General features: G+C 50.7%; 1 protein-coding gene across 4 annotated transcripts in view; it reads right to left on the bottom strand.

The window, feature by feature from the left end:
* CRACR2A (calcium release activated channel regulator 2A) overlaps positions 1–24,088 on the bottom strand; it is a 130,975-nt gene extending 106,887 nt beyond the window's left edge. For 3 of the 4 annotated variants that reach the window (XM_040642053.1, XM_040642051.1, XM_040642054.1), the window contains exons 1-2: positions 23,384–24,088; positions 7,633–7,909 (exon numbers count right to left, since the gene is read on the bottom strand). The gene's annotated coding sequence lies outside the window, so the exon portion shown is untranslated. Of the gene's footprint in view, positions 1–7,632; positions 7,910–23,363 lie in introns of all 4 variants that reach the window. The other variant, XM_040642052.1, reaches the window with a different exon arrangement.
* Positions 24,089–24,117: the final 29 nt, after the last annotated feature.

The following is a 24,117-nucleotide window of genomic DNA, read 5'->3' on the forward strand; positions in this document are numbered from 1 at the left end:
TGCCATTGAATGGAGGGCCCACGTGGACGACCCAACATGATCTCATCTGGAGATCTGAGACTTAATTACACCTGCAAAGCCCCTTCTTCTGATAGGGTCACACTCATAGGTCTGGGAGGTAGGAAGCGGACCCATGTTTTCACCGTCCACCCCAGTGAAGACAGTGATTCTCTACCCGCATCTGGAGACACTTGTAGACTCCAGGCACCTGGGCCTCACTCCAGAGATTTAGTCGCAGATGATCCTGGGTGGGGTCAAAGTGTGAAGACTGTGTGTGGGCTTTTGGGTTTGTTTTTAAGTTACCTGGTTTCTCAGGATCAACTCAGGGAGAACCACCGTTTCCAGTCCGGAGGACTCATCACATCTCCCCCAAGCAGTCACTAGGAATGACACCCACTCTCCTGACCGTTTTCTCCTCCAGGAGTATTTCAACGGAGCCACAGAGCGGACTGCCATCTACTGGTTTTATAATGTTGCACACATGTCAGAGGCCTCTGAGACCCCCAGTGGTGCCCCACGCTCTCCAATCCACACCCTGTTCCTACAACAAATATTTGGAAACACCCTCTATGCGGCCTGAAGTGACCACCCCCCCCCCAGATACATGAGTCGACCCACATGCATAATTTAGCTTTAATTGTAATATACAGGAGAAAAAAGGAAAGCAATTTATTTTAAATAATAACTATTTCAATGCCTAAGTGCTCATGCGTGATTGCACGGGAACACTCTGATGAAGTGGTCAAGGCTTACACCTGTTCACAATGACTAAAATTAGATTATACACTTCACATGAAGAGTGCAAGGAAATAAAGACCAGAGGACAACAGAATTTAAAAAAAAAGAAAAAAGAAATTTGGAGGAGAAATAACAAACCTGCCGACTGGTTTGTATCTGATGACAGGAAGAAGGAAACAGGCCCAACTGAGGTAGGGATAACATGTCAGGTGAAATTACTAATGTGAAAGTAGATAAAACAAGGAAGTACATTATTCTTGCGAATGACTTAAACTGTATACAGTGTCATAATAACTGATGATGCTGACACGGGACAGGGCAGTGACAAAGAATTGTGGAAAACATCATCTCCAATATGGAAATCCCACCCATACAGTGGAGTCATACATTCAATCTTGAGCATTAAAAGAGGTGTGGAAGCAATCTCCCTTTCATTCGGGCAGTGGGGAAAGGCCGGATTGGAAAATGTTGTTTGAGGGGCACGTGGGTGGCTCAGTCCATTAAGCATCTGCCTTCCTCTCATGTCATGATCCCAGGGTTCTGCGTTTCGAGTCCATCCTGCATCGGGCTCCCTGCTCAGCAGGGAGTCTGCTTCTCCCCCTCTGCCTCCGCCCCTTCCCCCTGCTCATGCTCTCTCTCTCTCTCTCTCACTCTTGATTTCTCTCAAATAAATAAAATCTTTAAAAAAAAAAGAAAATATTGTTTGATACATCTCAAAGGGGAATATCAAAGTAAGAATGAACAAGAAAGGCAACCCCAAAGTAAATCATTGTAATGTCTACTTTTTGCAAGAGATTTCTCATCATTGTCCTATAATTGTATATACATATATTAAAACATAAACTATTTTAAAAGCAGTTTATCAACATGGTGACATATCATGTGTTGTCCTGCGAGTTTGCATGTTAGATGAAGTCTCAAATCTTCTGTTACAAATCTGCAAGTGGTCTCATTGCTTTTGCAGTAACTACATGTTGCACTGAAACTCTCGTCAGTTGAGTGTATGTTTAGAAATGCTTTAATCTAGGGGCGCCTGGGTGGCACAGCGGTTAAGCGTCTGCCTTCGGCTCAGGGCGTAATCCCGGCGTTACAGGATCGAGCCCCACATCAGGCTCTTCCACTATGAGTCTGCTTCTTCCTCTCCCACTCCCCCTGCTTGTGTTCCCTCTCTCGCTGGCTGTCTCTATCTCTGTCGAATAAATAAATAAAATCTTTAAAAAAAAATAGAAATGCTTTAATCTAGACAGAATGCATAGAGTGGGGAAATTATTCAGTCCTTTAAGGTTTTGTCTTTATTTCATTTAGGCTTCACTTCCTTAAAAAAACCAGCTCCTAAACTTCTAGGCTTTTGGCATCACTTCCTTGAAAACTTTTCAGTATGACTGTAGAAAAGCATTACTGACTGACAGTTGTTTTGGGTTGAGGTTGGCAGGGCAGGTGACAATTCTTCACCGATGGGGTTGATTTGCACATGGAATCACGACCAGCACCCCCAGCCCACACACAGGAAATTGTGATGCATTTGTCAAAGCCATCCCATGGATTTACAAAATGACCTCTAGGGCTTGATGCTGAAAGCACTGTGGTCCCTGGACCCGGAGCAGCACCTGGGAGTTGGAAATGCAAAATCTTGAGCCTTGAACTAGACCTACTGGATCAGAATGTGCATTTTTAACAAGACCCCCCGGGTGACTTCCATGCACACTGAATGGGTTTGTAAAGCACTCCTCTGGGGGCAGTACTGACCCCATTAGAAATACTGACCAAAGCCAACCTTCCTCATTTCTCCAATGAGGAAGCAGGCCTGAGAAGGTCATCGACTGTTTTGCTCCTCTGCTTGTCACTAAGCTCCGTGAGGACAGACAGGCTCTGGGGCTCTGTTCTCGTATCTGCCCACAGCCACCCGCGCAGACAAGCCACACAGCTGCGGCCCTAGAGAGGCCCTTGTCTGTACCCCTCAGGACTGAATTCTCCTTTTTACTTAGAAAACAGTGGCCTTCCACTACACGTCTGTCGAAGCACGAGCAATAGATCCCCGGCACTCACTTGGACTGAGTTTCAACACCTCTGTTTTGAAAATGTCACCAGCTGCACAGAAGACCGGTGTTTGAATGAAGAGCAACTTCTCCCTCCGCACTCCCTCTGCCAGGAGGCTGCTGTGGTTAGCCTCCCGCTCAGAGAAAGCGTGAATAAGAGCAAAACCCCTCGCTGCTCTATGACAACTACAGAGATGCTAGATGTGGTTGCATGCAAACTGAGGGGCAAGAAGAACAAATGGCAGCAATAAAAAGCGGGGAAAGGAGCTTCCCTGTGACAAGAAGTCCCAGCAGGCAGATCTTTCCACTGACATGTGACTTAAAAGGTCAGATTCAGGGATGGCTGGGTGGCTCAGTCAGTTGGGTGGCCGACTCTTAGTTTTCAACTCAGGTCATGGTCTCGGGGTCCTGAGACTGAACCCCACATCGGGCTCCATGCTGAGCGTGGAGTCTGCCTGAGATTTTCTCTCTCCCTCTCCATCTGCCCCTCCCCCTGCTTGTGCATGCTCTCTAAATAAATAAAATGTTTAAAAATAAATAAATAAATGTATGGCAGTCAGATTCAATGACCTATGAATTACACCCTCCTGCCCGTCCCCCCCACCTCGGCTGCTAACCCCCCCACTACTAGGGGAATTGCTAGAATGGAGAAAAGCTGAGACGGGAACAGCAAAGGGGAGAAGAGGCTTCCTTCAGCCCACCTTTCAACCCTGACTGAGGTCATCTCCAAGGAGCTCCCAGCCTGCAGAGCTGTGGCCACCATCAGCTTCAGCCTGGGCTGTGGGCAGAAGAATGGCTCAATATCTTAGCCCACACTCTCCACTTCCGGGCCCTCACTTCCTTCCTTCATCAAGCAATGATAAAGACCTGAGACGACTGGAAACCACCACCCCGTTACTCCACTAGAGTCAATTCATTTCTTTTATCACATGAGGCCCCAGCCCAACACATGACGCCACTCCCACACCACATTAACCAGGTGGCACTGCAGCCTCTGTTGACGTGTCCTAACTAGGCTCCAAGGACCAGGGTGTGGCTCGCTCCCCTGACCGCTCACATCTGGCACACTGCCTCACCTTCAGAAGCCGCTCTGTAAGTGCCTGGGGACCGGAAGAGCAAAGGGGGCAATGGAGCCGACGACAGTGCGACAGACCATCAAGGATGAGCCCGCACCTTTGTTAGGAGAACAAAAATGCATTCTCATCCTAAGCCTTCATCGGGGCATGGCACCAACTCGCCCATTTTCAGAGCTGCTCTCTTATCTTTGTCATGACCGTCATCACCATGCCACCACGAACGGCAAGCTTAAAAGGTGACAGGTGTAACTGTAAGTCGCACTTTCCTTTAAAGACTTCAGAGGCGGCAGAAAAGATTCGCTCAAGCATCAGCTTCTAGAACCAGAAATTCTTGGGTTCAAATACTCGTTCTACAAAGCACGAGTTACGAATCTTGGTCAAGCGACTTCACTCCAGTACGGTTTCCTTGTCTATAAAACGCAAATACGAATACCACACCCTCATGGGGTTCTGGGAGAGAGTGCATGTAACAGAACAATCCTTTTGACTGTCGAGCTCGTTTTTATTCCGGGTCTCCAAGCAGCTACCAGCGAGCAGAGCTCCTTCCCTTCTACCCTGAGGCGAAACGGCACGGACAAAACGAGGCAGCGCTGCACACCCAAGTGTCCAGACAAGTAACACGGGTGGGCCAACTCGTCAGGTGCGAACAAAGCAGAATCACACCCACACAGACATCTGCCCTCTGCTTTTCTTCTTGAAAAAAGACCCCCTGGCTTTCATTTGCCAGTTTGAAGAGACATGAGTACCTGAGTGCGTTCTTCTTTCTTCTTTAGCTGTTGTAAGAAGGACTGCACAGTGGTGATGCTGGGGGGCGGGCAACACTCAGACGTAATAGAAACAGAACTGGGGAAGGGCGAGGAGACAGATGGGAACAGGCTAGTCCCAACGTCAGGGACCCTTAGAGACAGCAGCCACTCAGTCCAAACCAGTGGTTTTGAGAACTCACTGTTTCTAGGCCCTTTAATAATTCAAGTACAGTTCAGAATTTTTAAGTGTTATGCACATTTAGTCATGAGACAGAATGGCAAGCTTACTCATTGCATCATTACTTGTAATAAGCACCAAATGACTGAAAACGACGACCTGTGTCCATCCGCAGGGAATTGGTTGAATAAATTAGGGTACTTCCCTACAACGGAGCACCATGCCCCTGCCAAAAAAAAAAAAAAAATCAGAAAACGCTCAACATACTCACAGGAAACGAGTGCCAAGATAAATTAAGCAGCGGGGGGAAGAAAAGCAAGGTTTAAAAAAGTGTATATAGTAAGAAAAAACAGGATAGAGATATCAGGTATATTTGTACTGACTTGTATTTGCAAAATGAACCTCTAGAAGGGTGTATAAAACTAATTAAGCTGATTAGTGTCCCAGGAGGGGGCAGGGCAGGCAAACAGAGGCCAAGATAAGATTTCACTAGATATCTTCCTAGAACGATTTTGTTTTTGAACTATGTAAACATATTGCCTATTCAAAAAATGATATAAAGGGGCGCCTGGGTTGACTCAGCTGTTAAGTGTCTGCCTTCAGCTCAGGTCATGATCCCAGGGTCCTGGGATCGAGCCCCACATCGGGCCCCCTGATCAGCGGGAAGCCTGCTTCTCCCTCTCACAATCCCCTTGCTTGCGTTCCCTCTCACGCTGTCTCTCCCTGTTAAATAAATAAATTAAATATTTTTAAAAAATAAAAATTTAAAAAATGATATAAAAATATTGTGTAAAAAAAAATACACCAGCCACTCTGAACAAAGCACATCTTCAGGCTACAAATGGAATGGCCTGCAGGCCTCTGGTTTAGAACTTCTGTACTCACGGGTCCTAAATTGGGGAAGCAGCAAAGCTGGCAGCAAAGGGAACGAGTTCTCCTAGGTTTGGAAAAAAGCAGGTTGTTGAGTCTCTATTACCTGGGACTCCCTGCGAATTGCCTGGCAATGAGCTGGTTGGGTCCAGTAGTTCCTCCTCTCCCAGGGGAAGGGGATACAACTTCCCACAGGATGAGGTGGGGCTCCCCCACTTTCCTTGAAAGTTGAGGATGCCTGGAACCCAAATGGTCTGTTTTTTCCCCTCCACTGGGGCCCCTCCCCAACTTGGCCTATAAAAAGAGAGAATGATAGGAACATGGAGGTCCTCCCCCGGAGCACAGTATCCCGGTGTGTCCAGCCAGGCCCCAGCTCACGCAAACTTCCCTGGAGAATGCCAGAGGATAGAGAACAGAGGACACATGCTTCTCAGCGCCAAGGGACACTCAATATATTGTCACACCTTTTGTATGTGCTTATCTTGTCACCCTGAATGAGCTCCCTTAGTGTTCTAGGTTGAATTGCAATCTCCAATAAAGACCTGTTGAAGTCCTCACCCCCGGTACCTCAAACGGGAGCTCATTTGGAAATAAGGTCTTTGTCGATGTCACTAGCTAAGATGAGGTCATCCTGGAGTGTGGTGGGCCCCTAGTTCAACAAGACAGTTGTGTGGGGAGCACCTGGGTGGCTCAGTCGGTTAAGCATCTGCCTTCAGCTCAGGTCATGATCGAGTCCCGAAGCAGGCTCCTTGCTCAGCAGGGGAGCCTTGTCCCTCTCCTTCTGCCTGCCTTCTGCCTCCCCTGCTTGGGCTCTTAATCTCTCTCTCCCTGTCAGATGAATGAATAAAATCTTTAAAAAAAAAAAAGTCATCATGATAAAGATACGGAGGGAGAAAGCCATGTGACGATGAGGGCAGAGCCACGAAGTGCTGAAGATAGTTGACAAACCCGCAGAAGCTGGGAAGAGGCAAGGAAGGACTGCCCTGCAGACTGGGGAGGGGGCATGGCCCTGCCAACGCCTGGACTCTGCACTTGAATCCTCCAGAACGGAGAGACGATCAATTTCTGCCGTTTTAAATCACCCTGTTTGTGGTACTTTGTTTTCGGCTGCCGTAGGGAATGAACACACTCCGGCTGGCTCACATGGCAGAGGCAGCCCACGCGGTCCCATCTCAGCAGCTGCTCGGAAGGCACTGATGGCAACTCTGCCCCAACGGGTGAAAATTCTGGGACCTGGGCTGATCGAGTTTTACCGTATAGCTACGCAGTAAAAACTCAATCTGTCATTACTGAGCACTGAGCTTGTGAAGAACATAGCAGAAATAAAATGTTCCATTACTGCCCTCGGGGGGGTTGACAACGTGATTGAAGATTTAAGGCAGGCACAAAAAATAGAATACATATATACCTACACACACATACACATTATATACGTATAATATATATAATACAATACATTTCATAGTGGCCAAGGAAGCATGACCTCACCCCCAGTGGATGCCACAGACATCACTCCTAGCTAAATCCCACTGGACTGCCATCTGGCCTCAATCTACTGTATTTCATTTTAGCTGCTCCTGATAGGTATGTCTGGAAGACCTGGGAAAGCGTCGGGATATCAGGCTAGGAGTCAATTTCTAGCAGCTGTCACCACACTCCTGGCATGGAGCCCCAACTCGCTGCCCACTGCGGTACCCACTGCTGTCCATGGTCATTACCTGCTACCCCTGGTCAAAGACTCTCCCATCAGTTTCTTATCAGCTCCCTTCACCTGTTCAGAGCCTATACAGTTCTCCACAAACCTGACATTCAGGAAACTCAAAATCCAGGTGGTTTGGTAGGTCGGACTACAAGATTTTAAGAGGGGCTACAGAAAATCAGAGACCCCTCCCAGGGATACTGCATCATCATTCAGAACGTTTGCTTATTTGGCCCGGCCTTCTCGCAGGTTCCCACTACCCCTGCCTCTAGGAACCTCCGGTTCTTACCGTAAGCAAGCCCTGTGCCCGTTACACACACAGAGTCGGGGAGGCAGCGCGCCGGGCTTGAACGCTCCTGGAGCTCTCTCTGAAGCCCAGGCCTCTGCGTCAGGCAGCTGCTCCGGGGGGAAGAGACGTGCTCGTGCTGAGTGCCAGGTGGACACCCAGGCGGGGCTCATGAGGAAAAGCCGCAAGTCGCCGCCGCTCCACCCTTGACCAGCAGCCCGATGACGTGACTTTGGCTCCCGGCCAGTCTCCTGAGGGGCAGTTGTAGTCGGGGAATGACCTGCAGATGGAACAGACAGAGAAAGGTCTCTTCACTTTGACTTCAAATAATTCATTACAGATAGAGTAGAAAAGGCCTTTGAAGTCACTTCATTTGTATCCTTGTTGCTTTTCAAGTGAATTTGCAGCTGGGATTTGGGTCTGGTTTTGAAGCAGACATTGTGCCTATGCAGTGTCCACTTCTCCCTTGCTCCTTCCCAGCAGAGCTCCAATGGTGTCACCACTCAGAGTAGGCGACCACATGCCCAGCCCAGGAGCCCCTGCCATCCAAGCAAACGCAGGCCCCTTGCCCGTGAGCGAGCTGGGGTGGGCTTCTCACGCCCTCTGGTCATTGAGACATGAGACGGGCCTCCCGGGGACATTCCTGGAAATGGTTAACTTTGGCTCTGAAAAAGAGACATGCAGGAAGCTTCTCCTCTGCTGGATGTTGGGTCCTTGTCCAGGCCCGATGTGACCATGACGGGGACGCATGAGGGAAGAGCAGAGAAAGAAAGAACCCAGGTCCTTGATAACATCTCTGGACCACTGGGTTAAACAGCCCCAGTGCCCCCTTTCCTCCAGACTTCTCACTCTGTAAGTCATACACAGCCTTGTTGTTTACATTCACCGAGTTGAGTTTGGGGGTTTTGTTTTGACTGCCTACAGCTAAGATCATCGTAAGTGATGGGCATTCAGACGCTCCCAAAAGCACGGGTCCATATTCCTGAAGCATACTCTCACTATCGTGACTACAACTTCCCAAATTTCCCCATCAGACTTTTCTCCCCACCTTCTCTCGGTGTTCAGTCCTCTCCCCAGACCTGACCCGCGTAACCTCCTTGTCAATGCGATATTCAATTCTACAGTATACGCCAATTCAGTCACTGATTCGTCAAACACGTCTGAGTCCCTGTGATGTACCAGACAGGGACTCACGGATGAAGCCCTGCAGGGTGCATGGTGGGGGAGACCCACTCCTGGCCAGGAGGTAGCTGAGTGCCTGCGGCAAGTGCCCCGGTGGCAGGTGCACCCCGGCCCGGGTGTGCCTCCGGGACGTGGGGGTGGGGCGTGCTAGCAAAACACCTTGGAAAACAAGCTCGCTCTCGAGAGAAGAGCGGAAGATTGTGAGCAGTAAAGAGTGAGAAAGACAGACCTTCACAACCAAGGATATGAGTTATGATCAAAATCGTCCTAAACAATGGTGGCGGCTAGCATTTCCTGAGCGCTTATAACGAACCAGGCAGTGTTTTGAGGGCCTTCTGAGGATTAACTCATTCAGCCCTCCACCAGAGCGGATGAGGTAGCTCCTATTATTCGCCTCATTTTGTGGAAAAGTAAACTGAGGCATGGAGAGGTTAAGTGACGCAGGACGTGAGTGGCAGAGGCAGGATTTGATCCCAGGTGTCGGGGCTCACACTCTGGACCCGTTTACACCAGTGATTCTCACAGTGGTCTGTGACAAATTCAGATCTTGAGCCTCATTTCAGACTTATGGAATCAGCCCTCCGTGTGATTCCAGAACCCCTGCTTGACACCATAGACACACGATGAAAAAGGATGGCATATTCAGAGGAAGGTGAATGGCGGGAAGAGAAGCAGAGCCAGCAAGAAAGATGGGGTGGGAGGAGAACTTTCCATATCAGCCTAAGGAGCGTGGGCTTCACTGTACAGGCATTTTGGAGAAAGGCAGGAGGTGAGGCAGGGAAGCAGCATGCTCAAGCTTTGTCCTTTGGGACAAGATCTCTGGCATTTGTGCTAGGAATGGACTGGAGGAGAAGAGACCAGAAGGAGGGAGCCCAGCTAAGAGGTGACACGAGCAAGAGCAGGGCCTGTACTAAGCAGGTGGCAGTGCAGAGCGAAGAGGAACAGGGATGCAAGAGACAGACTGTGATAATAGCTGGGCATGGGATACGGAGCTGGCAGAGGTATCCAGGATGCCCCCGTGTCTTCTAGCTTCAGAATAGCTTGGTGGTGAAACTATTTAGCCAGATTGGAAATGCTGGGGGAGGAACACGTTGGGTAGGGAAGATAAAAAAAGGTTCATTTGTGAAATGTGAAGACTGAGGTGTCTGTGGGACATGGGGATTAAAGTATTTCAAAATGCAATGCTAAAGAAGGATCTAGTATTCAAGGGCAGGGTCCAGGCTAGACATATGGGTTTGGGGTTCATCAGCATAAATGGGATGCTTGAAAGCCAAGATAAACTAAGGCTGATCATAGATTATGTAGGAGAGAAAAGAGTGAAAGAGTGAAGGCTGGATTCATGTAGGACACTAACTTTTTTTTTTTTTTTAGAGAGGGAGAGAACGTTCACGCATGTGTGCAAACTGGGCTGGGGGGGGTAAGGGGGAGTGGAGCAGAGGGAGGGGGAGAGAGCGAATCTTAAGCAGACTCCACACCCGGTGCAGAGCCCAATGTGGCGCTCAATTCCACAACTCCCAGATCACGACCTGAGCCGAAATCAAGAGTTGGACGCTTAACCAACTGAGCCACCTGGGCACTCCAACACTAACACTTAAGAGACACCCAGACCAAGAGAGCAAAGGCGACTCAGAAGCAGGGCGTAGAGATGTAGATGAAAACGAAGGAAAGAATGCCGTCTCAAAATCCAAGGATAAGGAAGTTGGAGAGTGTTTCAAGAAATAGAGGGTTGACAATGCTTTCAAACAGGAAGTCTCATGTTTCAAGACGGAGAAGAAACACTGGATTTAGCAATGAGAAGGTCACAGGTGAACTCAGTAAGAGCAGAGCCGGGGGAGGGATGGAGGCAGAAACCAGATCCATTCACAGATTTATTCTCTAGATGGACAATATCTACCACATGCCAGGCTCTGTGCTTTGTGTTAGAGACACAGAGACGAGCAGGACGTGCACGGATCCAGCCCCCACCAGATGGTGGGGAAGTCACATAACGAAGAGAAATTACAAAAATAATTACGGAATCACAACTGAAGTGTTCTGGTGAAGACACGAAGGGACATACCGAATGCTTGCTACAGGGAGCGCACGGCACAGAGAGAAGATGAGGGAAGGGAAGGCACATCTAAGTTGGGTCCTCAAGCTGAACAGCAGTGAGCCAGGGAAGAGGATGGAGAGCAGCTAGGGAGAAGGAACGGCAGATGCAAACACTGTCAGGGAGAAAGAGCTTTCATGTGTTCGGGAAATGGGAGGAAATCAAGGGGAAGAGCACAATTTTTTTTTAAGATTTTATTTATTTATTTGACAGAGAGACAGCCAGTGAGAGAGGGAACATAGCAGGGGGAGTGGGAGAAGAAGAAGCAGGCTCCTAGCGGAGGAGCCTGATGTGGGGCTCGATCCCAGAATGCCGGGATCACGCCCCGAGCCGAAGGCAGACGCTTAACGACTGCACCACTAGGCGCCCCGAAGAGCACAATTTTAACATGGCAAGGAGTGGCCAGAGATGAGGTTAAAGAACAGTGCTCTGTGGGCCAGGTTAGGGATCGGGGACTTCATCCACGCGGTGGTAGGAAATCACTGATGTTAAGCTTAAAAGTTGAGGAGAGTCACAATCTGATCTGTATTTTTTAAAAGATGACTCTGGGTCCTTGTGGGGGATGAAATGGGGAAGGGAGAGGAGGGACAGGGAGTGGATACGCGGACAGCAGCTGGGGAAATGTCCTGGCCCAGATGAGAGGTGGTGGTGTCTTGCACCAGGGTGCCCGATGAGTGGGTTCGGTGAACAGACCCTGGAGCTACTTGGTAGGGGGATCAGGAGGACTGAGGGATTGGGTGTGGTAAATGGGGGGGATGGAGTAACATGTACCCCTGAATTCCAAACAGAGGTAAGACGGAGCTAGGACTCAGCAGCAACTGGAGACAAGACTTACCCAGCCCTCCTCTCCACAGGGCGCCCTAATCCCTTAGAGATAAGATGATCCCTCAGACAGGAGGCCTCTTGAAGACCTCCTTGTTTGCTCATACTATTTCCAGGGTCCCATCCTCCGGGGGTGGGGCTCAGAGCAGAACAAGCCTCCATCGCTGGCCACTGGGCTGTGGCAGCCACGCGGACCCGCTTCTCGTTAAGGCATGCATGCACTGTTCCGGGCATTCATAAAATACATTCAGTACAGTATGGACAATTCTAGGTCCCACAGGCCAAACTCCATGGGATTACTTTTTTCACTCATCATTTTGACAATTTTATTTTATTTTTTTTATTATGTTCGGTTAGCCAGTATAGTATATCGTTAAGTTTTTGATGTAGTGTTCAATGATTCATTAGTTGTGTGTAACACCCAGTGCTCATCACACCACGCCCTCCTTAATACCCATCACCCGGCTACCCCATCCCTCCACCCCCCTCCTTTCTGCTATCCTCAGTTTGGTTCCCAGAGTCCAGAGTCTCTCATGGTTTGTCTCCCTTTCTGATTTCTCCCCATTCAGTTTTCCCTCCCTTCCCCTGTGGTCCTTCGCTCTATGCCTTATGTTTCACATCTCAATTTTAAATAAATATGCTAGACTTCTATTTCTAACATTATGGTAGGCTAAGTACTTTGACCCTCCCACTCAAAACAACCAAAAAATCTTGTACAAAAAATATATTTTAAAAAATGTTTCTAACAGCATTGATGAGCTGGCAACAAAGGAAGGACTTCAGTGGCCAGGGACTCCTTCAGATAATGGAATATCCAGGTTCTGATTATAATAATGACTGCAATGTCACTAAAGAAATTAAAGGCAAGCCTGCAAGTATGTATAAGGAACAACAACAACAACAACAACAAATTATGAGAAATAATCAAGATTTGAAAAAATAGACCAAAGGGAATTTTTAGAAATAAAAATTAAACATATGAAATTACAATCTGTGGACAGACCTAAAAGCATATTAGATACAGTCTGAGAAAGAAGTAGTGAGCTGGGAGCTAGGTCAAAATAAACTAACCAAATGCAGCACAGAAAGACGAAGACTCAGAAAAATAGGAAAGAGAGCTTAAGAGACATGAGAAATGGAAGCTAGCAGGTGTCTATTTGGAGCCCTAGAAAGGGAAGAGAGAGAGAAAGCATTTGAACAGATAATGGCTACAAATTTTCAAAAGGGAGGAAAGATGGGTCATCTGGCTGGCTCATTTGGTTCAGCGTCTGACTCTGGCTCAGGTCATGATCTCTGGGTCCTGAGATGGAGCCCCGTGTTGGACTCTGCGCTCAGTGGGGAGTCTGCTTGAGATTCTCCCTCCCTCTCCCTCTGCACCCCTCCCCCTGCTCACACCCACATGCACACTCTGTCTCTCAAATAAATATTAAAAGGGAGGAAAATACCAATACACATATTCAAGAATGCCAATGAATCTCAAGAAGAATAAATAAAAGCAAATATATGTCAGCAGTTATATGTCAGTTATACGTCAGCGAGACTGCAGAACACAAAAGACAAAGAGAGTATCTTAAAAACAGCCAAGCAGGGGCACCCTGGGTGGCTCCGTCAGTTAAGCATCTGACTCTTGGTTTCAGCTCAAGCCATGACCACAGGGTCATGAGACTGAGCCCCACTTTGGGCTCCATGCTCAGTGGGGAGTCTGCTTGCGAGTCTTTCCCCACCTCTCTGCAAACCCCTCACCCCCACGCTCACTCAAATAAATAAATAAATAAAATCTTTAAAAAAAAAAAAAGCTGCCAATGAGAAGAGACAAGCTACGTTCCAACAATTACAAGTGAAAGAAGGTGGTCAAATGCTCTCAACACGCGGAGAGTAACCACCATCTGAGAATGCTGTAGAAAACGCTCTTTTGAATAAGAGAAATGGGGACGCCTGGCTGACTCAGTTGGTTAAACATGCAAATCTTGCTGTCAGGGTTGTGAGTTCGAGTCCCATGTTGGGTGTAGAGATTATTTACAAATAAATAAAATAATTAAAGAAAAAGAATAAGAGAAATGAAGACATTATCCATAAACAAAACTCTAGTTTGCCACAAGCAGACCCTCACGAAAGGACATTTTTAAAAGGTATATTTCCGACAGGAGGAAAGCGATCCTAGGTGGAAGATCTGAGATGACGGAAGGAATGAAGAGCAGGGAAAATGAAAATGGATTTTCTCAGTCCACTGACCAAAGAGCGTAGATCTGGAGTCAGACGTGCTTGCGCTCATCTCTTGCTGTCATGTCTTATTACCTTACTACCTGGGAAACTTGAATTTTCATCTTAAAAATTCGTATAATACCACTTACGTGAGGTTCTCTGCCTAATTTTCATTTGGCAACCAATCTTGCTTTGATGGTGTCAAGGAAACAAACACCAATCCTGAAGCTCTAAGGCCCGGGCTGGCATCCTTACTCTGCCATCCGTTCCCATGTGTCCGTAGGCAAGCACTGAACCCCTCTGATCTTATTTTCCTCACCTGTGAATTGGGGGCAGTAATTACATCGTATCTGTAGAGCATTTTACAATGTACTGTTTTCCACAGTCGTCATTTCGTTTAGCGTGCACGGCCGGGTGTGTACCACCCAGCATAGTACTCACCTCACTGCTCTGCTGTGAACGTTTAAAAGCAGAGCCTGGGACTGCTGTACCACGTGCAGAGAGCTGGGTCAACCGGAGGGATCATCCCCAGGGTGCCAGCCTCACCCTATTAGGCATGGGGGAGTTGCAGTCCGAGCAGCTGCATCCGAATTCTGACTCCACACTCACTACCCCGCTGACCTGAGCAAGTGGCTTCGCTTCCACGGTGCTTGCCTCTAAGCTAAGGAGAGTCAGAATCCTGGCTCCTGGCTCAGGGACCTGGGAGGCGCTCGGTGAAGGAGTTGATGTGAAGCTACCACACCGAGTGAAGCTGACAGGTGTCTGACCACACTCCCCTATGCTCACTGATACCCTTCATCTTCCAGCCTGTCCTTTCCGAGGTTACCTCTACTACCCACACCCCTGGGCAAATATTTGCGAAGGGCAGAAGCTCTGGATATCAGGACACACTGGGGATTGTTTCTTAAAGATGACAAAGCCTCCGATTCACACTCGACTTGTGGGGCATCTCCATGCTGTTTCGGATGAAGCAGAACCCAGGCTCCCCAGGGCTCCACTCAGCCTGGACCCTTCCCACTCCTGCCCGGGAGTCTGGCCTGGTCTCGGGTCACTGGCCGAGCCTCCACCCCTCCAACGAGGCAGTGCAGCTCACCTTATTGATAAAAGGCACTGAGCCCCAAGATGACACCCATGGACTTCTTTTAATGACCTACAAAGCAAAGGGCTCATTTAGCCCAGCGTGGTGAACGGATGGAGACTGGTCAGCTGCAAAAAGCATCAGCAGCCTCCATTGAAAAGGTTTTATCTTTGTAAAGTGCTGTCACATTGTCACTGCTTCAGTCCACGGCTATGACATGCCGCAGAGATATGGAGGGCGGCTATTTTATCAGTGAGGTGGCTCAGGACCACAGCGAGCAAGGGCTAGGCACCTGCTGTGAACTACCACTGCTCTGCCCGAGCTTTCTGGCCTGTCTGTCCGCCTGCTCCCGCTCCCGGGGGCCAGGTCCTAAGATAACTGCCTCCCAGGAGGACCTCATCAGGACTCCCATCATTTGCATCTGGCTAGGACAGGGCAGGGGGACAGGAGGCAGGGCTTTGTCACTCAGCTTGCAACTCAGGCTAAAAAACAAAGCCTGCTCGGGAGCACTAATGAGGCCCAATCAGCCTGGAGTTTCTGGGCTAACTGCACTTAGCAGGGGAGTGGGCACGTGTGTTCCCTGGGGGAGGGCAAGGCAGTCGGCCATGACCGTCACTGGGCGAGTTAGCCTCTCTTTCTAAAGGGCGTCTGGGACAGCCCAGCCCTGACTCGGCTGCGCAGACAGAGCAGGGCTTGGCTGCATGGTGTGAGAACGAGTCGGGGACCCAGGCAGGCAGGGCAGAAAGGGCTGGACTCGCCGCGTGACCAGGCCTCCGATGTGGAAGCCTGTGGTCCTCTGACCAGGGCTGAAAAGAAATCAGGCAGCAGACACGAAAGAATTCAGTAGTGGGCCTTCGGTTCAAAGAGTGATCACCTGCTCTTCTCCTGAGTCTGTTTTGGTTCGCTCTCCTGGTGGGTAACTTGTATGAAGGGGGGTGAGTCTCTGCGGGGGGCCCTGGCTGCTTCCACACTACAGCCCTACAGAAGCTTCTGCAGGGTGCTGAACACGTCTCCATCCTCACGGAGCAAGCTCCACGTAACACTCCCACATCCATGCAGATTCTAGAAACCTCCAAGTGTAGACACACAGGAGCCCAGGCAGGGCCGGCCGTGCTTGACTCTATATACAGCACCTCCGTCTATGTGAGAGAGGAAGGATCAGAGAGCCCTGGCTCGTCACGTTTTTTAGATGTAAACTGAGTCAGTGATGACCGGCAGAAGCAGGACGAGGTAGCCGTGAAAAATACTGGTAGGGTTAAGGTATGTCTTAATTTCCTTGCAGAAGGGCCTCAGACACTGCCTACTAAAATGAACTGAAGGACCCTCACCGAACATTCCTCGCAGGACTCCCGGTGACCTCCTATCTGCAGACCGTTCTTGAAAGCCCAGCTCAGTTCTCGTGTACACTGTGACGCCTTCCCCAGAGCCCATTTCCTTCTAGGGTACACACACCCTGTCCCGCCCGCTTGCCAGCAGTCACCTGTGCTGTCCAAACAAGTATTAGGGCCTTCATTCTTTCTCCCCACACGACACACTGCACACAGTAGGCGCTCACTCAGTATCTGCAGATCCATTTGGTTGAGGTCTTTGGGTTTGGGGGGGTGGTATTAATATTCAGGAAAACCGCATTGATTTAGTCCCTAAAGTGCCTGAAAATTCAGATGTGGTATGTGGTGTACTGTGATTGTTATTCAGAACAAATTAGAGCTCTTTATTCTATTTCTAACTCCAGTAAATAGGGCTTGTGTGTTTAAAAAAATATTTTTAGTTTGCAATGTGTGATTACATAATGGAGGCCTAGTAATTTTTTTCATTAACATTCATTTCACTTAGCAGTTCCTTTTTGCATCTTTGTTTCAGATTCAAGCTGTGGTCCAGTGTATTAAAATTGCATTCCTTAAAAAGAAGTTCCAGAGCAGACTTTTGAGCTGGCCTTCCCCACCCCTCTATTTCTGACTGGCCTGAGCCCGCAGCAGCTTACCTAGTGTGAAGTCAGGGCAATGTGTTCCCCTGGTACAGGTATAGTAGCAGAGCCCCCGTATTTAGCACACCCCACAGCCCAAGGGGTTAGCCTTTGTAGGGAGTTGGCCTGGTGTAGAAGGATCGGCGCGGGGCGGGAGGTGTCAGTGATGGAGAACGAGATGTGTGAACTCAGACAAGGTGTTTAAGCTCTCTGAGCCTCAGTTCCCTCATCTATAGAATGGGGATGCTGAGTCCTAGATTAGAAGCAGTGCCGGGCACATGGTAGCCGCTCACAAATGATCTTCTGCATGGCACCCACGGGAAGGGCTTCGGGACACCTTCCTGCTTCTCCAGCTGACGGGACTGGAGCCACATCTACCAAAACCAGAACCCTGAGCCCCAAGCAAAGACAAACCCCAGAAATCTGAGTAAGGGGGCCACACAGCAGGGCTAGCACAGTCCAAAGAGGGTGATGACATGCAGCAGGAAAGATGCCAGAGAGACCCACTGCAGAAGAGAAAAGTGCTAGAAGGAATGTCTGCTGGAGAAATGGGAAATACATTCTGGCATATTTGCAGCTCGCACGACCACACTGCAGGGATGCATTACCTCGTCCTGAGTAAATGCAGAGTCAAGCTACATCAGACACCAGGAGGGGACAGAAAAGCACAACCCATCATGACTAAGAAGAAGAACTGACAGGGTGACCAAGCCCCGGCCACCAGAGAGGATCGGCCATCTCTCTGCCTGGAGAGGGACCCATGGTCAAAGCTAAACTCGCACTTCATACTACGTGTGTAATTAGTTGAAAAGCCTAATTTAGCGGTTTGGTAAATTCCATTAGCAGTTTATCTACGGTATGTAATTAAGCTATTTTCAGGCACATCTTTTTTGGCTAAAGGCTCCAGTTAAGAACCCTAACGGAAAATTGTTCACGTAATACATACCCAAATCTATGCAGATTCTAGAAACCTTCTGGAGTCGACACTAACGTGTGAGGCAGGGCTGGCTGTGCTTGAGTCTAGAGAGTGACATTCCCACCTAGACAAAGGAGGAGGGTCAGAGAGTCCAGAGTCAAACCCTGCCTGTGACATCCCCGTGGCCGTGGGATGTAGCATCTCAGAGCAGTGCGTGATAATAACTACCGCACAGGACCAGCGGGAGAAATACATGAGGTGCCATATAAGGTGCTCAGCACAGAACCCAGCCCAAAGAGGGCAGTCTCCCAGAAGTTCATGTGGCGGGGCAGAGAATAAAAACAAACACAAACACAAACTCAAAAACCAGAAAGTAACAAGGAACACCGGAGGAAAGATTGCCCAGGTGGAGGGGGCATCTGATGGCCAGGCCACTGCGGGAAAGGAAGCGGAGACGGAACACGACCGTGGAACTCTCAGGGGTCGGGGTTAATACCAAACCCTAACAGTTGGGAAGATGTAGAAAGGTCCGGTTGTGGTAGTGGAGGCCGCACAACACTGTGAATGTTCTGAATGCCACCGAACTGCCCACTTAAAAATGGTTTAAACTGTCAATTTTATGTTCCGTATATTTTACTCCACTTAAAAAAAAAGACCACATTACCACAAAAAATTCAAAAATAGCAGTGCCTGGGTGGCTCAGTAGGTAAAGCAACCGACTCCTGGATTCCACTCAGGTCATGATCTCAGGGTCATGAGATGGAGCCCCGCGTCAGGCTCCGTGCTGTGGGTGGAGCCTGCTTAAATTTCTCTCTCCTTCTCCCTCTGCCCCTCCCCACTCACGTGCTCTCTCTCTCTTAATGAAAAAATAAATAATAATATAAAGCAGTACCCTAAAACTCAACTCTCAGCCCACTGAAGACATCAAAACAAAAGTAACGTAAAGGAGAGTTAGGGTCATCTTCTCTCCCGTGCACCCAGACCCCAACCCGAAGGCTACCACCCCCATCACGTGGAGCTGACCCTTATGCGGACGTCTGTTTAATACAAGCCCCCAGAAGACCTGAAAATCCACATCTACCACAGACCATGGCATCAGAGAAAGATCGAAGATTCTTACGCAGAATAATTTGTCTTTCCTGATGGTATCTCCCTGATAGTTATTTCTGACCATAATTCAGATGAAACAGAAGGAAACTTCCAAGGATCTCCTCCCCTTCCCCTCCAGGTTCTCTGGGGACAGTGCGGCTGCTGTCTGGCTCAGAGAGAACCCTTGCCTTTGGGAAGAATGCCCCTAACTTTCAGTCATGCTCAGGTTTTAAGCAGAGTAGTTTTGACACCCCACCTCCTCCTTCTCTGCAGAAAAGCAAACCTTGGCTGGAGGCACAAGTAGCCTCTACGGCCAGTGTCTCTACCCCCTTGGCCAGGACCCCTCTGATGTCGGCAGAAAGGCACGCCAGAGAGTAAAGGGCTATCCTGTGCCTCAGGGTGCTGCTGCTGCAAATGCCCCGTGGCCTGAATCTGGCCACACGCCGGGGCCCAGGAGCATTTCCCAGCTGTCATTAAAAGCCCCAGGGGCATCAATGTGGTGCAGAGTTCTCCTAGAAGCTGGACGTGGTGAGTTGGTGACATGGACCCCTGTAGGGACCCTCCAACCAGGAGGGCCCTCCTGCCACCCACCCACATGCCTCCGCCCACTGTGCTTTGCACTCTGGCCCAGGCCCTGCCTCCGACGCCTCCACCTTCTCTGTGCCTTTCCCAAGTGGACCCGCTCTTCTGGGTCCAGCTCAAATCCCAGCTGCTCTGTGACGCCACAAGAAATGTGCTTGACTCCGCGTGCTCTGCAGTCCAACAGCACTGCCCACCTTTGTAGCCCATCCCTCCGAGGGGACACGCCCTCTCTTCTTAAACCAGATCTCCTGGGGACCCTGAGGTGGCCCCGTAGGGCTGTCTCTGCCCTCTGGGGACTCTCAGCCTAAGCCTCGCACGCTGACCGGGACCAACAAGCGGGGAGGGCCCCGGACCACGCAGCTCGGCAGCAAACTCTCAACAGGTAAAGCCACCCCGACCACAGAGACCATGAAAGCCTTCCCCACGGCGCTCTTTCGTACCCATTAGCTCGCACGAGACGGACTGGCGGGTAATTAGTCCCATTTCACGGGAGAGGGAAGACCTCAGGCCGAGGACACACGGCTGGTTCGGGTCAGAACCAGTGTGGTTCTGATTCTGGGCTCAACACTCACAGGGGCAGCCTGAGGAATGGTTGAGGCCACGGCCCTGGGGCCAGGCTGCAGGGGTTCAAATCCCAGATTGGTCTCTTATTAGCTGTATGACCTTTGGGCACGTGACTCCATTTCTCGGGGCCTTGGCTTCCTCAGCTATAAAATGGGGAGAATGATAATAACAGTACCTATCTCATGAGGCTGGAGTAAGGGTTGAACAAGCTCACTCGTGCCCAGCTCTCAGCCATGCCTGGCGCATTTCTATGCACCCAGCCTCCCGGCGCAGGGTTAAGAGGGTCCCTGAATTTCCGTGTTTGCTCAGGGTGGGGCTCCAGGAAGTCCGTCTTCCTCCCCTTCCCTCCCAGTGGGTGCAGCTGTGGGGTTAGGTGGCTTCAACGTGGCAAAGCTCCATCCATGTACCTGGGCCAGCTGCAAATCCTGGAGCTCAACACGGAGCAACCTCTAAAATAAATAAAGTGAAAATGAACCAATCGCCTGGCTAATGGGAGATTTTCTTCTTGTCTGCCCTGGTAATTGAGCCACTGTAGCCAGCCTACTTCCCTGGTGCGGCTGTGAGTTAGAAAAGGGGGAGTCAAAGAAGGTGCCTGGCCAGGAAGGCAAATGCAGGCTCGGGGGTGGGGGGGGGCAGCCACACTGCAGGCCCCAGAAGGTCTTGGCACACCCAGCCTGGTGCTAAGTCCCGCCTTCTCACCTTTAATCCGAGCCCAGTGGGGCTGAGAATTGCACAGACCCAGGGCAGCACCAGGAGCCCAGGCTGGGTGCTGACCTAGGGAGCGCCCTTACAAAAGGAACAGTTCCCTCCCTCCCCCAGTTTGTCAGGCCCAGCCAGCGGGCGGGGCAGCTCTGTCACGTGAATGAGGGGTCCTCAGCGCAAGTTCAGTGGGGCAGAGGTCCTTGGAACCTGACCACGTGGGAAGCCTGTATCTCCCACAAGCGCCTGGGGCATCACCCAGGGTCAGGTTCTGGCCTCCGCTGAGATGCCGCCCCTGTAAACGCCTCCCTCAGGCAGCCCACCCAGGCTGTGTCAACAGGCAGGCCCGGAGGAAAGAGCCTCACCGACATTTTGAGAAAGCCAGGACCGGGAGCCAGAACAAAACCACAAAGGGAATGCATCGTCTCCACGAGAATCTGTCACAGAAGAAAATCCCATATTCCTCAAGCTGGGAGAGGCCCCTGAATGTCACTTTGTCCATCCGAGGGGGGCCCCCTTGGGTCACTCCAAGCATCAAGGGCCTTGAGCAACCCACTCCCAACACAGGCCTTCCTTCGAGAGGATCTTGCTATGTCTAACTCAGTCCATATGTCCTCAGGGACCTATGTCTGAAAGGCCAGAGCGGTTACCAGGCAAGAATGAGTCAGAACCTAGAAACTGGGGGGCCAAGAGCGCCTGGACAAGGTGCAGGGCCTGTGGACGACCAAGCCCATGGCATGCTTCCTTCCCCCCACCCCCGGTCACTTCACCTTCCACCACAGCTGTCCTGTTATCCAGATAGAGTCAGGCTAAGTGGACCACTGAGAGCAGCTGTGAAGGGGAAACGGAGCCAAAAGCTGAGTCCTGGCAAGGGACAAGGGAGTCCTCTCTATCCTGATGCTCGTGGTGAGTGGATGGCCAGGGTCGCCGTGGGATGCTGAAGGTCCAGGCTCTGGAATAGCCAAACTGCCCGGGTCCCAATTCTGCCTCTACCACTTCCTGGCTGTGTGACCTTGGGCATGATAATTTGCCTCTCTGTTCCTCAGCTAATTTTTCTATAAAATGGGAACGACAGCAGGGCAGCAGGGTTGTAGTGAGGCTTAAGCCAGGAAACACACATCTGCCCCTGAATGTGTACTGGCTGTCTGGAGGATGACCTGTCTGTCCAGGGGGTCCTGCCGGAGGCATTGTTATTAACACTCTCCTTTTCACTCTCAAAAGTGAATGGATTGCATGAGAAATTATCAGGCTGACTGACTCTTGTTTCCTTCATGCCGCCTTTCTGAGAATTAGGGAGCCCCTTTCCCGAAGTGCAGGTCTCCAAAGAGAGCTCTGCCCGTGCCACAGAGTGGTCCGTGCTATGGGCTCAGCTGTTCCTTCCTTCTTCTCTTCACTGTGCCCCCCTTCCTCTTCTCCCACTGCCACCCCCTCCTCTCTGCTTCCTCCCTGTCTGCACCTCAGGGGGCTGGCTGTGCGGGCTGGGACCTTCCGACTTTACTGGCAGCTCCCACGGACCCTGCACCCCCGTGGATGGGACACTTTCTGGCTCTAACTCAACTGGGCCTCACCAAATTTCTCTTAAAGGAAAGGAAACAACCTGAGATGTCAAAGAAATTACCTGGCCACTAGATGGATGAGTGGAAATAATGGGCCATTTTGTGTGTGTGTGTGTGTGTGTGTGGTTTAAAGGAAATTTAAAAACAATAACAGCTTTAAAATGGTCCCTTTGATGCCAGAAGCTGTCTATAAAAGCCTCAGAGTCAAACACGGGGCAGGTCCCCCACAAGTTCACTGTGTATAAATGGACAGACATACGACTCAGGGGGCCTTCCCAAACGCTCAGGGAGATTCACTACATCGTGGCGCATACATACACGTACACGCACATGCACGCACGGGCGCACACAACCTGGGCCAGAATCAGCAGGGCCGGCTGAGTCACGTGGCCAGACCACAACACGAACGGCCAGGGAGGAAGTGCAGCCCCAGTATCAGCCCATTTCCTGACCCTCTTCCTCTGTTCTGGGAGGTTCTCTTTCTGTCTCTTTGTCTTCTGATTCTCTCTCTCTCTCTCTCTCTCTCTCAGTTCTTTGTTTTTACACAAGTCAACAGCCATGCTGCTGTCCTGGTCCACGTGGACCTGCGAGTGAGTTTTCCTTTCTAGACCTGTGACCTTGGGCGAGTCACGTCCCTCTGAGCCTCAGTTTCCCCATCTGTAAAATGAAGAGACTGGGTGTGGCAAAAGGGTCCCTGAGGTCCTTCCTGATCTCAACCCCTGTGCTTCTGTGCCCCACTCCAGTCCCCCTCAGGGATCTGCGTGACTAGGCAGCAAGGGCCAGGTAGGGGTGGGGGAGCCTCGCTGTTCCCCTGGGGGAGGGGCAGCCCCTCCCCTGCCTCCCCCCCCCCAACTCCATGTGCTGCACACACAGACGCACACACTTGATCGCCCAGGGGAACAGAGAGGAAGCGCGGGCCTCCCGGAACGTCCCGGGCAGAGGGGGCAGGGGAAGCGCGCAGCCCGCAACCCTCCAACCCTCCTTCACCATACCTTGGCCGTCGCTGCCTTACCTCCTACCCGCCCGCGCCCAGGTTCGGCTCACAGCTGTCCGGTAGCCTCTTGTCAGGCAGCGCTGCTCCACTTTCTCCGCCCCAACGCGCGCCGGCTGAACCAGCCCCCGGCGCCACAGAAGTGGCAGCGGGATGCCTGGAGCCCCAGCTGTCGTTGCCGCCGCCCCCTGGGCGCCCTCCGGGATCCGCACGCGCCGCGCGGTGGGGTCTGGGCGGGCGTGAGGCGACCTCAGACTGCCAGGGAGCCTGGGTGCTGAGGGCGGGGCTGCTGCTGACTTAGCCTGCCTGACTGGTCAGACTTCCCGCGCCCCTCTGTTCCCGAGTCCCCCTGGGCCCCTTGCCCTGGTTCCAGAATATTTACAGGCTGCACAGCCCCCAGGAGCCCTGCTTTTCTCTCCTTGTGGGTCTGCACCCCTGAAAAACCCACCACCTCCATCCAGGTCCACTCCAGCTGTTAACTGCGTGCATTCTGTCCTTTATGCTTTCCTGCCTCTTCTATACAGTGAACTGTGGGCGTGCGTGCCCATATAATAAAACATCCAACACATATTTATTAATAAACTGTTAAATAAATCTCCAGAGGCCTCCCAAGGTTCAGGCTGAAGGATAACTCTCAGTCTGGTACACAAGGCCCTCTCGGGCAAACTCTCTGGCACCAGCTAATTTTCCAGCCTCACCGGGTCTTCCCCCAAACACACACACACACACACACACACACACACACACACACACAC

The sequence above is a fragment of the Ursus maritimus genome, unplaced genomic scaffold (assembly GCF_017311325.1).
Source record: "Ursus maritimus isolate PB19 unplaced genomic scaffold, ASM1731132v1 scaffold_26, whole genome shotgun sequence".
NCBI classification, from domain to species: Eukaryota; Metazoa; Chordata; class Mammalia; order Carnivora; family Ursidae; genus Ursus; species Ursus maritimus.